We start from the raw sequence: 17995 nt of genomic DNA, 5'->3' as shown, positions 1-17995 counted from the left end.
AGTTGGTTCTTTGAGAAGATAAAATGGATAGACAATTAGCTATATTAACCAAGAAAAGAAAAAAGAGGATTCAAATAAATTTGATCAGAAATGAAAAAGGAGACATTACAACTGATAGCACAGAAATACGAAAGATCATCCAAGACCAACATGAACACCTCTACGCACAGAAACTAGAAAATCTAGAGTAAATGGATAAATTCCTGGAAACCTGCAACCTCCCAAACTTGAATCAGGAAAAAAATATAAATCCTGGACAGACTAATAACAAGTAGTGAGATTGATCAGTAATACAAAATCTCCCAACTAAAAACAGCCCAGGACCAGGTGGATTCACAGCTGAATTCTACCAGACCCACAAAGAAAAACTGGTACAAATTAACAGTTTTGGAAACTGTTCCAAAAGATGGAGAAGGAGGGACTCGTCCCTAACTTATTTGTGAAGCCAGTATCACCCTGATACCAAAGCCAGGAAAGGACACGACAAAAAAAGAAAACTACAGACCAATAACCTCATTGAACAAAGATGCAAAAATCCTCAACAAAACATGAGCAAACCAAATCCAAAAGCACATCAAAAGGTAATTCATCATGATCAAGTGGGTTTCATCCCAGGGATGCAAAGATGGTCCAACATTCACAAATCATTAAATGTGATTCACCACATAGATTTAAAAACAAAAATCATATGATCATCTCAATACATGTAGAAAAAGCATATGACAAAATCCAACATGCCTTCATGATAAAAACTCTCAACAAACTAGGCACAGAAGGAACATACCTCAAAATAATGAAGTTCATATATTACAAACCCACAGTCAAAATCACACTGAATGGGGAAAAGTCGAAAGCCTTCCCCCTAAGAACTGGAACAAGACAAGGATGCCTACTTTCACCACTTCTATTCAACATAATACTGGAAGTTGTAGCCAGATCAGGCAAAAGGAAGAAATAAAGGGCATCCAAATTGGAAAAGAGGAAGTCAACCATCTGTTTGCTGATGATATAATCTTACACCTAGAAAACCCTAAAGACACTAGGAGTCCAAAAGACTCCTAGAATTGATAAAATGAATTCAGTAGTCTCAGGTTACAAAATCAATGTACACAAATCAGTAGCATTTCTCTACACTAATAACGACAAAGTTTGAGAATCAAGAACTCAATACCATTTACAATAACTGCAAAAAAATTAAAGTACCTATGAATAAATTTAACTAAGGCAGTGAAAGATCTCTACAAGGAGAACTACAAATCACTGATGAAGAAATAGATGATACAAACAAATGGAAAAGCAACCCATGCTCATGGATCAGAAGAATCAATGTTGTTGAGACATCCATACTGTCCAAAGTAATCTACAGATTCAAGGCAATTCCTATCAGAATACCAATGTCATTTTTCACAGAAGTAGAAAAAACAATCCTAAAATTCATATGGAACCCAAAAAGAGCATGAATAGCCAAAGCAATCCTATGCAAAAAGAACAAATCTGGAGGCATCACATTCCCTGACTTCAAATTACACTACAAGGCAATAGCAACCCAAACAGCATGGAACTGGTATAAAAGTAGACAATGGAACAGAATAGAAAACCCAGAAATAAAGCAAAGCCTGTAACCAACTGATCTTCTACAAAGCAAACACATATACTGGGGAACGGACACCCTATCTAATAAATGGTGCTGGGAAAATTGGATAGCCTCATGCAGAGAATGAAATTGGATCCCTATCTCTCACCATACACAAAAATTAACTCAAGATGGTTAAAGACTTAAATTTAAGATCTAAAACCATAAAAATATTAAAAGAAAATCTAGGAAAAACCTGTCCTCAACATTGGCCTAGGTAAAGTATGACTAAGATCCCAAAGACAAATATGATAGAAACAAAAATAAATGAATGGGACTTAAATAAACTATTAATGAAAGCTTCTGCACAGCAAAAGAAATAACAGAGTAAACAGACAACCTACAGAATGGGAGAAAATATTTGCAAATGATACATCTGACAAAGGACTAATATCCAGAATTTATAAGGAATTCAATAAATCAGCAAGAAAAAAATAACCTTATTAAAAAAGTGGGCATAAGACATGAGCAGACATTTTTCAAAAGATACAAATAAATGGCCAAAAAAAAAAAAGGAAAAAATGCTCAACATCACTAGTCATCAGAGAAATGCAAATTAAAACCACAATGAGCTGCCACCTTACCCCTGTCAGAATGGCCATTATTTAGAAATCAAAAACAATAGATGTTGGCATGGATGTGGTGAAAAGGGAATGCTTATACCCTGTTGGTGGGAATGTAAATTAGCACAACCTGTATAGAAATCAGTATGGAGATTTCTCAAAGAACTAGATCTACCATTCAATCTGTCAATCCCACTACTGGGGATCTACCCAAAGGAAAAGAAATCATTTTATAAAAAAGACATTTGCACTCATATTTATCACAGCACAATTCACAGTTGCAAAGATATGGAACTAACCTAAGTGCCCATCAACTGTTGAGTGGATAAAGAAAATGTTATACACCCCCACCATACACACACACAAATGAAATAATGTCTTTTGCAGCAACTTGAAGTAACCCAAGGAACAAAAAAGCAAACACTGCATGTTCTCACGTACAAGTGGGAGCTAAGCAATGGGGATGCTGGTCATATGGAGTGACATAATGGACATAGGAGACTTAGAAGGGGGAGGCTGGGTGGGCGATACAATATGAAAAATTACCTGTTGAGTACAATGTACACTATTCAGGTGATGGGTACACTAAAAGCCTAGCCTTTTCCACTATACAATTCATCATTACAAAAACCAAACCATTTGTACTACCTTAATCTATTATTAATAAAATTTTTAAAAAAACCAGGACAATTGGACATACAAAAAATTGAGACAGTTTATATTTTTTATACAGTTTAAAAAATAGTGTTTTACATGTGGCGCACATCTCAATGTGGACTAGCCACACTTCAAGTGTTCAGTGCCCACATGTGGCTATCATATTGGATGATTTCAAGCTCAGATTGCTGAACTTTAACACCTACAGAGTTTTTGATTCGTTAGGTCTGGGGTGGGCCCAGAGAATTTGTATTTCTGAGAATCTCACAGGTGATGCTGCTGCTGGTCTCTGGGCCGCACTCTGAGAATCATGGCTCTGGATCACAGACTAAACTGATCGCCATAGGTTGGATCCAACTGGCAGATCATTTTATTGGACCACAGTGTTTTAAAATTTTTAAATGAATTACCCACATTTAAAAATAGGCAGATTTCTCATAAAAATCCAGGCTCTAAGATTCTGTTGGAAAATTTGTAAATGTGACAATATAGGGCTAAATTTCTGCCTGGTATTGAGCAGTAGGAGCTAAGTTGCAGGTGGCCCTTTCTTGAAAGGTCAAGAAGGCCCACTTGCTGCCAATCCAAATCCCAGACCTTCTGGGTTCCTCTCAGTACCTAAATGCATCAAGCCCTCTCTTGCCTCTGAAACTTTACAGGTGTGGTTCTCTCTCTCTCTCTCTTCCATTCTTACCAACACCACTACTCCAACCTGTCCAATTCTCACTTACTCCTCTGGCTTCAGCTGAGATGTCACTCTCTCCAGAAAGCCTTCTCCACTGTCCTCATGACTGAGATAAGTGCTTCCTCTACGTGCTTTCGCAGGAGCCCTGTGCGTCTCACCTCACAGCTCTCACACCTGACTATAATCTGTCACTAGCTCATCTTTCTTACCCATCATTCTGAGTCTTGCCCATCATTAGGAGTTCCCTGAAGGAAGGAAGGCACTTCCTACTCACAGCTGTGTTTTCATGTATCAGACTGGCACATGGCAGATATATAATAAATATTTCTTGACCAAATGAATGAATAAAGACATAAAACAGCTAGAAGCCAGAACAGCTCTTTAAATAATATTGCCAAAACCTTTGACTTTCTCCTAGGTGGCTGCAACAGAATCTTAGCGTTATTCCTAATTCTAGAACCAATAACAAGAAAGCAAATTGCAAATTTTAATTAAATTTCTCTTAAAATTGTGGTGCAAAAAAAAAAAAAACTCCTCTATTATTTAAAACATTCCACTAGTTTGAATTTGAGCTTCATTTCACCCCACTTGAATTTACTGAAAACCAGAAATAGAGAAATAAAGTGTAATATTATTACATTACCAAGTTACAGACTCCTATATCATCTACACTGCACCATTATCTTACTGGCTTAAAATAAACAGCAAATTCTTTCCTCAGAATAAAAGAGTCAATATTAAAGACTCTTGGAATTTGGCACTAAAAGTTTAAAGGGGTAGGAGAGGAGGAAAAAGAGGAAGAAAGAGATTGAGATTCCATATCCACACTGACATAGCCAGTGTACTGGGCACTCAGGGAATTGCAAGATGTAAAAGACCAATTCTGCTCTTAAGGAGCTCACTGTCTAGTGGAGATGATAAGACATGGACCCAAGGAAATGTAATAAAAGAGAGGAAGATACAAGTGGCATGTGATAGGTAAAGAATGACATATGGGAATTCAGAAAGAAAAAGCTCTTCCAGCTTGGAGAGAGAGCTGGGAATCTTGCATGGTGTAAGTAGCATTTGCCCTGGTCTTGCAACAAAATTTAAAATATATATGTCCTCCAAGAAATTATATTTATTGTGAAGTACATTCAAAAATATATTTTCAAAGTGCAAAATACATGAGAAAGTAGATGAGCTTAAGAAAAAAGAACGCCATATAAAGATCCTAGAAAGCAAGATTTTAGACTCAGCTTTGCCAGTAGCTAGTTTGTAACCTTCAGAAGTTTCTTACTCTTTCTGGGCCTGAGTTTTCTCATCTGCAAGCTGAGCTGGTAATACATTATGTCTAAAGTCCTTTCTGGTGCTATCATTCAATGAATGTCTGTATTCTAATTTTTTATGCTGATTAGACTTTTGTGGTTAAACGCAATTAGTTTTGCTATGTGCCTCACGATAAATTCAGCCTTGGGAATCCTTCATTATGCACAGAGGTAGTCATGTCTTATTGCTTAGGAGACAAATGAATTGTCAACTTTATTCTGAAGAAAATGATTAGAGATTATGTGTCTGGAGGGGAAGAGTAACTCTTATTCAAAAGTGAGATAATAACTTCAGAATGTCTTGAAAAGACTATTGAAATGTTCTTTGGAATCAGATAATTAAAGAAAGAAGACTACCTGACTAAGTCCGCAGAGCAATGGAAACAGGCAATGCATATGTCATTAAATAAATGGTATTTCATTAGTTCTGACTAGGTAAGGGGAGAAAAAGAGGAAAGAACATGCTGATATATTTTGTCCAGCTTACTGAATCCTGAAAAATGGAATTCAGTCTATTGAGAGAAAAGCCTTTGCTGGTAAGCATGACCAGAATTTGCATACTTCTTTGTTTACTTAACACCTATTCTTCACTAGTGAGGATATTGCTTGTAAGCTATATGCCAACAAATGAAATAGCCCAGAATCAGGTAGGTGATAAAAACTCGCTGGAAAACCCCTACACAACTTTATTTACCAGCAATATTTTGCTTAACCTGGCTATATACCAGGTATATTTAGTGACACTTATGGACAAAGATGGAGTCACTCCCCACACTTCCATCAAACAACTCTTCAAGAAGCAAGCCTATGGACGTAACAAACCCCAAATTAATTTGTTATTTTCAAAAGTCAGTTGCTTTACTGCAATTTGAGAACATAGGAAAGATTCCCAAACAGTAGGATGCCTAAAGCAGTAATGACACAGTATCTTTCCTTTGGAGCCACAGTAAAAATACAGTGTTCTCTCTGATCCGTGGAATGAAAACAAATCAGAGGCAAGAGGATGTGTACAGCTCAGAGAACACCCAGGGGCTGGGCTGCCTGTTCTTCCGAGCTCACGCACTGGTTTAGCTGCTTCACATTGGGTTTGGCAGTTGAAGCAGCCACAGCCAGCAGGGCCGAGGGATAAGGCAAAATAGGACCAGGACAATTAAGGGCTTGATTGGTCTGAAGCTGCTCTTAGACGAGTTCATCCAGAAGGAAAGTAAAGAAAGCTAGGATGGAAAACGGGAGGAGATAGAGGACCGAAGAGAGATCACTCAAGGTCACAATGGCTGAGATGGACTCAAACCCATGGTCCTGCTTTCTTACAGAATTCACTGGATGAAGAGGAGCAGGGGGTTCATTTTATTTGGGAGGGAGAGTGGCATGGTGAGATTCGGAGCTGCACAGATCTGGACTGAATGACATGGACTGTGCGAGTAAACGAGGAAATGTACACAAAGTGCCTGGCAGGTAGACGACCCTCAAAGAGGGTTAGTTTTCTTCTTTCACACCCTCACCCTAGTCTATCTGTGTAATGGCAAACCTTGCTGGTATTTTTCATTTTCACTACGAGGTTTAAGAATTATCTTTCTTGAAAATATGTAAAGCACATGGAAAAGACAGTCTATGTTTACTAGATAGTGATGTATTTTTTTAGGCTTTTCACCTAATTTTTACTAAATGATGATAATACTTGCTAACTTTATTGTGACTCACTATGTCCTGAGCACAGGCCCAAAAGAGAAACAATCTGGAAATAATCCTCAAAATGAGGCTACAAAGCAGAGTGTATTATGATTCCTACTTTACACACGAGGACAGCAGGCACGGAGGGTTAAACAACTTGTCCAAGGTCACTCAGCAAGTGGCTGTGCCAGGTCTCAAGCAGACAGTGTGGTGCCAGAGCCCCTCCTTGTTTTTAATCCCTCTGCAAGGCTACCTCCCAGTGTGCACATGTCACTCTTCATTACGTGCATGGCACCTAGATCTAAGACATTAATCAGGCTGGAATCAACAGAAACACAAAAACACCTAAGCCCATTCACTGTCAACTTCAGAGATGAGATTTATCTCTGGGAAAGAGTATTTCAGAATGATTGTAAATCTTCAATAATACAAATAAACTGATTGACCTGTAGCTGTCAGTATCTCCCTGTTTCCTGCATATGCTCAAGTTCCCACAAGAGAAGCCAGGGCTTAACAAATCAAATATTATCTTACATATTATCATTCATTCATTCCACAAAAGTTGATTTAGCTCCTGGTATGAACAGAGTATAATTGATCCTTGGGCAATGCAGGGGTTAGAGATGCCAACTTCCCCCTTTTGCAGTTGAAAATCTGTGTATAACTTTTGACTCTCCCAAAACTACTGATAGCTACTATTGACCGTAGCCTTCCTGATAACATAAACAGTTATACATATGGATGTAGGTTACATATGTTATATACTGTATTCTTAAAACATAGTCCGCTAAAGAAAATGTTATTTAGAAAATCATAAGGAAGAGAAAATACATTTACAGCACTGTATTGTATTTATCAATACCTCAAGTTTATGTCATCTGTTTACAAAATGAATCATCTGTTCGAAATGGTGGGCAACCGCAGCTGCAGACCTCAATGCATGGTACATATTGAGCAATTCCGCTTTTTCTTGTGATCTCATGGTTTCTCTGTTTCTATAGAGGACTTCCAGGCTCTCCCAGTGGCACTTTGTATGGGTTCCATAGTGTTATTCAAGGTTTTTGATATCATGCTAAACACAATAAAAAAATACCCAAGAATTGCAAGAGATCACTTTGTACTGTGATATGCAATTTACTGGAGAAACAAACTGCTCACGTGGAGATGATTAGCATCGCATGGTGTTTTAAGCGGATATTTGCAACACTGGAGCTCACTGCCATGGCAACAAGGGGGCTATGAAATTATTACAGTAGTACAATATGCACTACAGTTAATTTTATGCAGTTATAATTGAATATTGCAGTTTTACTTTTTTTACATTTCTCTAGACTGTAAATAGTACCATGTATAGTTTGTGTCTGTGTATGTAAGTTTTGATAAATTTTAACTCAAAAGTACGTTTTTTTCATGAATAGCCACATTTCAGCCAATCACAAACAGCCAAACTTCACCCAATCACAGGCAGCCAAATCACCACACCAAGCCCAAATAAGGCAGACGCCTCACTATAGACAATCAGATGATTCCTCTACTTTGCTTCCATGTTTGTCCTATAAAACCTGGCTGTTCACTCTGCTAGGTGGAGCTCTCCAAACCGCTTGTAGCTCTGACTTGGGTGGGGCAAAGGCAATATATGTAATCTAAACATTTATACCCCCATAATATGCTGAAATAAAAAATAAATAAATAAAATAAAATAGAAAAGGAAGCCATCAGCATGTAGGATCAGTGAATGCTAAGGAAATGTGGGCAGGGCACTGAGGACATCTGCTATATCCATCCATATGCCTTTACTTAGGCTAGAGTGAGTCTCTCTTTGCAACCAAGCAGTCTCTTACTAGAACAGTTCCGCTGGAAAAACCTTTGGTAGCAGAGTTTAATTCATGGTATTTCTTTAAAGGAATAAATCTTCACTTCAAAAAATATATTTTTCATTCATTCTAACTGGCCTTCCCCCTCCCAAGCCCCCATTGTCTGAATTAGTGTCATTTTATTGCATTACTGAAAGTTGATTCTACATTGTAAAAATTTCAATAAAAAGTTACAGGAAGGGAACTGAAATTGGACTTAAATCTAATGCGCCTGACAGTTTCCTTCACTAGAAAAGTCCCCTTTCATTAATTATTTATAGGCTAGTGACAGTACTGTATCATGAATTAGGATAGCCATACAGCCCATCCATCTCCCAAACTGAGAATTAATGACAAAGCAAGACCAGACAGAGGTGACTAGACATGCAACATGCAAAGTCTCTTAATGTCTGCTATTTAAAAAAATACCAAGAGGGATCGAAGTCAATGAGAAAAAAATAGTTTATTTTCCTGTTTTGAAAAATAGAACTGACTAAAAAGGCCAAGGCTCAAGCGTTGATAATTTATAGTCCTGCCTCAGCATCACTCTTGGTACTAGAATGCGAGCCCTCACTAGACACTGCTCTGTATTATTAAAGAAGCATGTTAACCTGACTCCTGAATCAACGGATAGACTTTATAAGTTATAGAATAATGATATAATTCCAGACCATGCGGAGGGGAGGCTAGGAATTATCAGTGAGCAGGAGAAAGTGTGGACTGTCCATTTCTTCTGACCCTGGATTATTCCCTCTTCTATAGTTAGTAACAGAGTTTGAGTCAATCTACCTTCAAGTGACCCTGGAAGAAATACCTTTCACATTCCTTTGTCAAGAGTCTTTTCACAAAGTAATTGTCCAGTCTGTCCTTCAGTGTCAGACTGTAGAGTGCTATGTTCTCTAGACTATAAACGTAGTAACCCTTGTTTGTGTTGCTCATCATTCTGTCCTAGGAGCTGGCCCAGTGTTTGGAACTGAGGGCACAATGTTTGCTGACTGACTGAATGAATGACAAGTGCTAGCCTTCCAATCTAGGGGAATTTTAGTTGGACCAAAGGTAAATAATGCTAAAAAAAAAATGTGATTTCCATAGCATCTTTTGAAAACCAATTATGTTATACTCTTTTGATTCACTTATCTAAAGTCCTCAAGCATCTGAGGATTGAAAAGGACCTCAGCATGCAGTAGGTCATGATGTATAATTCTTTTTATACATTATTGGAATCAATTTGCTAATATTTTATTGAACAACTTTTGTATCTGTGTTCATGAGAGATATTAGGTCTGTAGCTTTTTCCCCTTGTAATAGCTTTGCCTGGTTTTGATATTAGGGTAATACTGGTCTCATAAAATAAGTTAGAAAGTATTCCTTTTGCTTCTATCTTCCTAAAGAGATTGTGGATAATTGGTACAATTTCTTTCTCAAATGTTTAGTAGAATTCACCAGTGTGCCCTGATAGACCTCATGCTTTCTCTTTTGGAAAGTTATTAATTACTGATTCAATTTATTTAATGGGTATAGGACTTTTAAAATTGTTTATATCTTCCTATGTGAGTTTTGGCATATTGTATTAGTCAAAGAATTGGTCCATTTCATCTAGTTTATCACATTTGGGGGCATAAAGTTGTTTATAGTATTCCATTATTATCCTTTTAATGGCCATGGGATCTGTAGTTATGTCCCCTCTTTCATTTTTGATATTAGTAATTCTTATTGTCTTTTTTTTCCTTAGTTAGCTTGACTAAAGGCTTATTGATTTTATTGATATTTTCAAACAACCATCTTTTGGTTTTGTTGATTTTCTCTGTTGACTTTCTATTTTCAATTTCATTAATTTCTGCTCTAATTTTTATTATTTATTTTCTTTTGCTTACTTTTGATTTAATTTGCTCTTCTTTTTCTAGTTGCCTAAGGTGGAAACTTATATGATTACTGATTTTATATCTTTCTTCTTTTCTAATAAGTGCATTCAATGCTATACATTTCCATCTAAAGACTTCTTTCATTGCACCTCACAAATTTTGATAAATTATATTTTCATTTTCCTTTAGTTCAAAATGCTTTACAATTTTCTTGAGATTTCTTTTTGAACCATGTGTTATTTAGGAATATATTATTTGATCTCCAAATGTTTGGGGGTTTTTAAACTTTTTTTTCCTGTTATTGATTTCTGGTTTAATTCCTTTGTGGTCTAAAAGAAGACATTGCATAATTTCTATTCTTTACAATTTGTTAAGTTGTATTTTATGGTCTAGAATATGGTCTGTCTTGGTTTCTCTATGAGCTTTAAAAGAATGTGTATTCTGCTGATGTTGTATGAAATGGTTAATAGATGTCAATTATATCCAGTTGATTAATGGTGCTGCTGAGTTCACCTCTGTCCTTACTGATTTTCCAGCTGTTGCATCTCTCCATTTCTGGTAGAGGGGGGTTTGAAAGCTCCAGTTGTAATAATGGATTCATCTGTTTCTCCTTGCAGTTCTACCAGTTTTTGCCTCATGTGTTTTGATGCTCTGTTTTTGGGTGTATGCACATTGAGGATTATTGTGTCTTCTTGGAAAATGAACCCCTTTTTATCATTATGTAATGTCCATCTTTATCCTTGATAACTTCCTTGCTCTGAATTCTGCTCTGTCTGAAATTAATATAGGTGCTTCCATTTTCTTGATTAGTGTTAGCATGATGTATCTTTCTCTGTGCATTTACCTTTAATTTGTATGTGTTTTTATATTTTAAATGAATTTCTTGTAGACAACATACAGTTGGGTCTTGTTTTTTGATCCATTACAATAATCTGTCTTTTAATTGGTATATTTAGACCAATGCCATTTTAATAGTTTTTGCTGATATACTTGGATTATTATCTACCATATTTGTTACTGTTCCCTATTCATAGCCTTTCTTCTTTGTTCCTGTTTTCATCCTACTCTTTTTCTGCCTTTTGTGATTCTAATTGAACATTTTAAATAATTCTATTGTCTTTCCTTTTTAAGAAGGCATCAGTTATACTTATTTTTTATATTTTTTTTTGTAGTTGCCCTGGAGTTTGTAATATACATTTATAACTAATCCAAGTTCATATTGAAATAACACTATACCACTTTATGGGTAGTGTAAATACCTTATAATTTAAAAAAAAATCCTTATTTCTACTTTCTGTCTCTTGTACTGCTGTTGTCATTCACTTCACTTATACATACACATACATATGTGGATAGACACATATAATCATACTTATATAAACATACATAATACAATACATTGTTATTATTTTGTACAAAGCATGATCTGTCACATCAATTTAGAATAAGAAAAATAAATGTTTTTGTTTTATTTAAGTTATTCCTTCTCCAGTGCTTTTCTTTTATGTAGATCTGACTTTCTACCCTTAACTATTTTCCTTGTCTCGTAAGAACTTCTCTTTAATGTTTCCTGCAAGGCAGGTCTACTGGCAACAAACTCCCTTAATTATTGTTTGTCTGAGAAAGACTTTATTTCACCTTTGTTTTTGTATAAATTTATGGGGCATAAGTGTAATTTTATTACATGGATAAATTGTGAAGTGGTGAAGTCAGGGCTTTTAGTGTATCCATCACCCAAATAGTGTACATTGTCTCCATTGCTTTTAAAGGATAATTTCACAATGTACAGAATTCTAGGTTAGTGGGTTTTTTTTTTTTCATCTCAATACTTTTGATACTTCACCCCACTCTTTTCTTGCTTGCATGGTTTCTGGAAGAAGTTGGATATAATCTTATCTTTGCTCCCTTATATGAACTCTTTCTCTTCTTGCTTCTTCCATGATTTTTTTTTCATTTGATTTTTTGCAATTTGAATATAATATGTTTAAGAGTAATTTATTTTTCAAACTTATCTGGCATGGTATTCTCTGAGTTTCTGAATCTATGGTTTGGTATCTCACATTAATCTGGGGGAATTTTCAGTCATTGTTATTTCAAATACATTTGGTCCTTTATATCCATGGGTTCTACATCTGCAGATTCAACCAACTGCAGGTCAAAAATACTTTGGAAAAAAATAGTAAAAAATAATACAATAAAAAACAATACAGTATAATATGTATTTATATAGCATTTACATTGTATTAGGTATTATAAGTAACGTAGAGATGATTTAAAGTGTACAGGAGGATGTACGTAGGTTATATGCAAACTGTGTATAAGGGACTTGGACATCTGTAGATTTTGGTATCTGTGAGGGGTCCTGGAACCAGCCCCCCTGTGGATACTGACGGATGATTGTATGGCTTCTGCTCGTTTCTCTTTCATCTTCTTCTGGTATTTCAGTTACACGTAGGTTACACTTCTAATAGTTGTCTCACATTCTTGGATATTCTGTTCTGGTTTTTTTTGGTCTTTTTTTCTGTGTTTTTCAGTTTTGGAAGTTTCCATTAAGATATCCTCAAACTCAGTGATTCTTCAACCATGTCCAGCCCATCAACTTTTGGGCTGGACTAACTTTGCCATTAGTGTTTTTAATCTCTAGTATTTCTTTTTGATTCAGAGTTTCCATCTCTCTGTTTATGCTGCCCATCTGTTCTTGCATACTGTCTACTTTATCCATTAGAGGCCCTTCACATACTAACTATAGTTGTTTTAAATTCCCAATCTGATAATTCCAACATCTCTGTCATATCTGACTCCAATTATGATGCTTACTGTTTGTTCAGACTCCAATTTTTGCCTTTTAATATGCCTTGTAATTTTTTCCTGATAGCAGGACATAATGTACTATACAAAATAAATTGTGGTAAATAGGACTTTAGTAATGTGGTGGTAAGGCGTAGGGGGAGGGGAAGTGTTCTGTAGCATTGTACAGTTCAGTCCTATGATTAGGTCTCAATCTTTAAGCGAGCCTGTGTCTCTGGACTGTGAATGTCACCAGTGCTTCTTAGTCCACCGTCACCCCCTTAGGTGGTTTGGGATGGCTATCATGGACTAGGATTGGGTATTTACTTTTTCATAAGTTGGTTAGATTCTGACAACCCCCAATAGTGTAGGCTCTGGTAAAATAGCTTCTCTTTTGGGCAGGCATTATTTAGAATAGCACGCCCTGGTATATTTTTGAAATAATTACGTTTCCTCTCTGCTTACCAGAAGCAACAGGGATTTTTCTCTGATATTCACTGTGAAGACCCAGTTAAGTTCCTGGAGGTAAAACTCACAAAAGTGTGGGGTTCCCCCATGACTGAGTCCCCCTGGAGTTTTTAACTCTCAGACTTACTTACACTGAGCCATTGGCAATTTGTCAGTTGCAGCTCAGGTTTTTCTACCCCAGCACTGGTCTCCACTGAGGTTTCTGCTCGTGAGTTTCTGCTCCTGTAAGATGTGATTCTGTTTCCACCTGTTGGTCTCTCCTTTTCTGGGGGCGGCAGTTTGCCCACATCTCTGACGGATCTAAGAACAGTTGTTGATTTTTTTAGTTTGTTCAGGTTTTTACCTATTGTTAGGATGGAGTGGCAACTTCCAAGCTTCTTACATGCTGGACTGGAAACTGTAAGTTTCCTTCCCTTACTTTTTATTCCCTACCTGCAAAGCCCAGAGATTTGGATTCTGGGTAGAAGAGGTACAGTTAAGGCACTGCTGTAGAAAGAAGGGGATCTTCTGCAACATGGCAATCTGCCTGGCTCTAAGCAGAGAAATACTTAAGTAGAGATTTTTATGATGAGGACCCTGGACCTACAACATCCTGTGTCTAAACTGAAGTCTTTTCTACTCGTGATTCCTCAACTTATTCCCAAACCTTCGGTACATTTTTCTGAACATTATAGCCTATTTTCTGTGCTTTGGGTGATTAAGGAATGGGCCAGTATCCAGGCTTGGGAAAAGGACACTACATGTGTCCAAGTAGCTGAGCACTGCTCAAGTTCAGGCAGGGGGTACAATTCCCACATGCCATAATGTGAAGCCTTCAAATTTGCAAATGTGAACTTGCAGCCTCTGTCCTAAAAGACAGAGTCTTTAGGCACAGTCAATAGGCAACCAGGACATGTGTGTGGCATTGGGATGCATCATGAAAAAGTTCTAGAAATACCTTGAGTAAGAAATTTAGAAAAACAAAAACAAAAACTGGATTTCCAGAGGTCAAGTGGGATGAGGCTTTAGATTCATGTCATTTGAGCATTAAAGGGGAAGAAATGTGACCACCAAAGGCTGGAGAAGTCGGGGCAGCTAGGTTACACTTGTCTGTTCTCCTCAACCACTCCCCTGGCCTCTATTTCTCCTTATCACAGCTCTTTCCCACACCCCTACAGGGTTGGTGGTCCCCACACCTCAGCTCCCTGCCCTCGGATCAGCTCTCCAGGACACTGCTCTCCTAGTGAGGTCTTAGGAAGATTCTCACCCAGCCTTTCTTTCTCTTCCCGAGAATCCTATCAGCCACAGGCTGTTTTGTTTTAATTTGATGTCAAAGTGGGAGCTAAGATGGCCAAACTGAAAATAAAATTCAGAAGTACAGTCTCATTCTGGAGCGTTGTATTCCAATTTAATATGGGTTTAGTCTCTGAGTATGTGGTAGAACAGCCCAGAATAAAACAACATCAGGTTTCCCAAAGGAGTTGTTTGGATGAAGTGATGAGCTGATAAATGCTTTCAGGAGCCATCATCTCAAATCCAAAGCATCGTATGGGGTCTGCAGAAAGGCAGCCCAGGAGCACCCACTGGTTTCAGCAACATGCAGTGAATATTTATTGCATGTCAGCTCTAGGCCATCCCTGTCCTGAATCACCAGGAATCCTTCTTGATAGCTGTCATCCTTACCTCTCTCATTTCGCTCCATCACTAAGTCCCAGTGCTATTTTCATTTAGTATCTCTTGAGTCCCTTCCCTTGGATTTGCTTCACCATCTCATTTGCCACCAACACCTTGGTCTACTATGCATTAGCCTTTTAACGGTTCTCCCCTGTTCACACTTGGCCCCTCCGATCCATTCTCTAGACAGAAGCAAGAAAGGTCATTTTGAAAAACAAGCCTGATTATGGCACCTGCTGCTGAAAGCACTTCAGCAGCTAACCATGGTTCTTAGGACCAACACTGATATTCCTAAAGCAGGCAACAGGGCCCTGAATGATCTGGCCCCACCCACTTCGCATCTACAGTCTCAGTTTCTACATTCCTGTCTGACCTACGCTGTTTCAGTTCCTCGTTTGTTCCATGTCCCCTCCTGCCACACAGCATTTGTGCATGCTACTCCCTCTTCACACAGACCCCACCCTGTGATCTCAGCTCAGAACTCACATCCTCAGAAAGCTTTCCGCAATCCCCCTGACAAGGTGAGACTCCACGGCCCACTAGTGACTCATGCTCATAGTCCTGCAAAGCTTCTTTGCAGCGTTTCACACAATGGTAATTTTCAAATTTTTATTAGTATCAAAACATCACATGAACACAATTTGGATAAATTTATGGAAACGTAGCACATACAGAAAAGTCATATTTGAAAATTCAGCCCCGTAAATTTTCACATGATCAACACACCTGTGTAACCAGCACTCAGGCGAGGAAACAAATCATTCCCAGCATCCCAGAAGCCCCCTTTCCTGTGACGACACCTCCTCCCAAGGGTAACGGCCACTATTTTGATTTCTAACATGTCAGTGCATTTTTGTTTTTAAAAACTCCTACAATTCACTTAAAGCACGAGTCCCTCAGGCTCCTTCCCACAATGAGTTTGGTGTGTTTCTCCTTATTCATTTTCGATACATGCACACACACATAAATGATGCATGAGTGGAAATGTACAGTTTTGCTTTCTCATCACGTTGTAATTTGACATTTATGTGTGTGACAATTTCCTCTTCTGCTTCTGCCACTGAACTATAATCTCCACAAGGACCAAGCCAACAGCAATATCTGCTCCTCATCTTCTCCCTAGCACCTAGCATAGGCCTGGCACGTCTGCCGCCACACTCCATAAACGTGGTAAATACATGAATGAGCATGCCAGGCACACAAGTGAGCAAGGCACGCTTGTTCGCTGCCCCTACACTCTTTGGTCTGAGGAGTGTGACTGATCAGAAATTTGTCATCAAGCCTCTCCGAAGTAATGTCCTAAAACCACAGTCATTGTCCTTCCTCCCAGAGACGTCCTACACCCCAGAGAGCTCTGCCCTACTGACCAACACATCTGCCCTAGGCTAACTGCTAGCTGCTCAACTTCCTGATGCTTCCCTCCCACTTCCACTGGGCTCAGCCCCTCTGTGTGATGTCCCCAGGTGTAAGAACATGGGGGAGGATTGTCCTTTTGCCTTCATCCTACAAAGCTCAACATGTCTCCTAGAATTAGCCAATAAGACAAATGTGGTGGAGAGGGCTTTGTGCTTGAGAGTCTGAAGACATGGGTTCAAAGTCCTAATGCTTTCACTTTCTGAACTGCCCTGGGCAGATCATTCCACCTCTGTCTCTGAGTCTCTACCATGCCCTTTAAATGAAGGGGCTGGACTGACAGAAGCTCTAGGGCTCCTTTTTGCTCTAATATTCTACGATTTTTATGATGAAAGGTACCAATGCATAAGTGCAGACAGCTCATCTTTCTACTGATGCCCTAAGTCCCAGTGATGATTTATTTCCCCCAAGGGAAGCTTAATGCTTCTGAAGCTCTGTTCGGTTTCTTTATTACACAGGTCAGTCTCACCCCATACCTCCACTTCAATACTGCAAATAGCAATAGTGGAAGGTAGACAAACAGTTTTTTAGGAAGGTTGACATGGATGATCAATACTATCCTTGTGAAAATGCCAGCAAGTTTGGGTGTTTTCTTTTAAATACCTCTTTCTTTAGAAAATTGTCTTTTGAAACACTGTGACCCGATTTTCAGGGAAGGACTGCTTACAAAGCCTGGGGTTTCTTGCCAAGGCAGTGAGTTTTTGACTCCCACTCAATGATTAAAGACAAAGTAAAAAGCAAAACAGCTAGAACCTCATGTCCTTACCTATTGGATCATGCTGGGTTGAGATACCGAAACTGAACAGCTATCTGGAGAATAGGCCAGCCAGTCAGCAAGCATTTGGGATCAGCAGACCACGGGGACCCCAGATTTCATATCCAGGCTGCTGGGCACCTAGCAACACGAGGACCCCCTGTTCTGAGCCATTGCAGTGTGTCTGGGCCTGCTTCAGTTCTAGTGATGAGAAATGACTCCTACTGCTAGTAATGGCTTGGTCTCGACTCTCCTCACTCCCCGAGACAGCAAGGAACCTCCAGACTTTGAAGACTGAGAACATGGATTGCTATGAGTTTCTCTGGGCCATTTTGAAGCTCACCTCTAAAGCACTGTCTAATTTTGTTCTAATAGAAGCACTCCAGTGAAATATTATTAGCCCCATTTTACAAACGAGGAAATGTAAGCCACATGTCTGATGTCACGGGACTAGGGAAGAGCAGAGTTAGGTTTTAATTCATGTCTTAGGGCTCTAACCTCCTGATGTCAGTTATACTAAAAAGAGCTTCCAGGGGCTGCAGCCTCCCCTTCCCCTGACCCCTTATTATGAGAAAATTCCAGGGCAGGTTGTAAAGTCTGTCATTCAGGCTGGGCAGAGTAGCTGCCAGCCTCACTCTGCCCCTCAGTTCCCCTTATCCATCACTGAGGAGGGAGGGGACCAATCTGGTACC

Source organism: Lemur catta, chromosome 10 (genome assembly GCF_020740605.2).
Source record: "Lemur catta isolate mLemCat1 chromosome 10, mLemCat1.pri, whole genome shotgun sequence".
In the NCBI taxonomy this organism is placed as follows: domain Eukaryota; kingdom Metazoa; phylum Chordata; class Mammalia; order Primates; family Lemuridae; genus Lemur; species Lemur catta.
The sequence above is the reverse complement of the archived record's forward strand: the minus strand, read 5'-3'. Positions refer to the sequence as shown.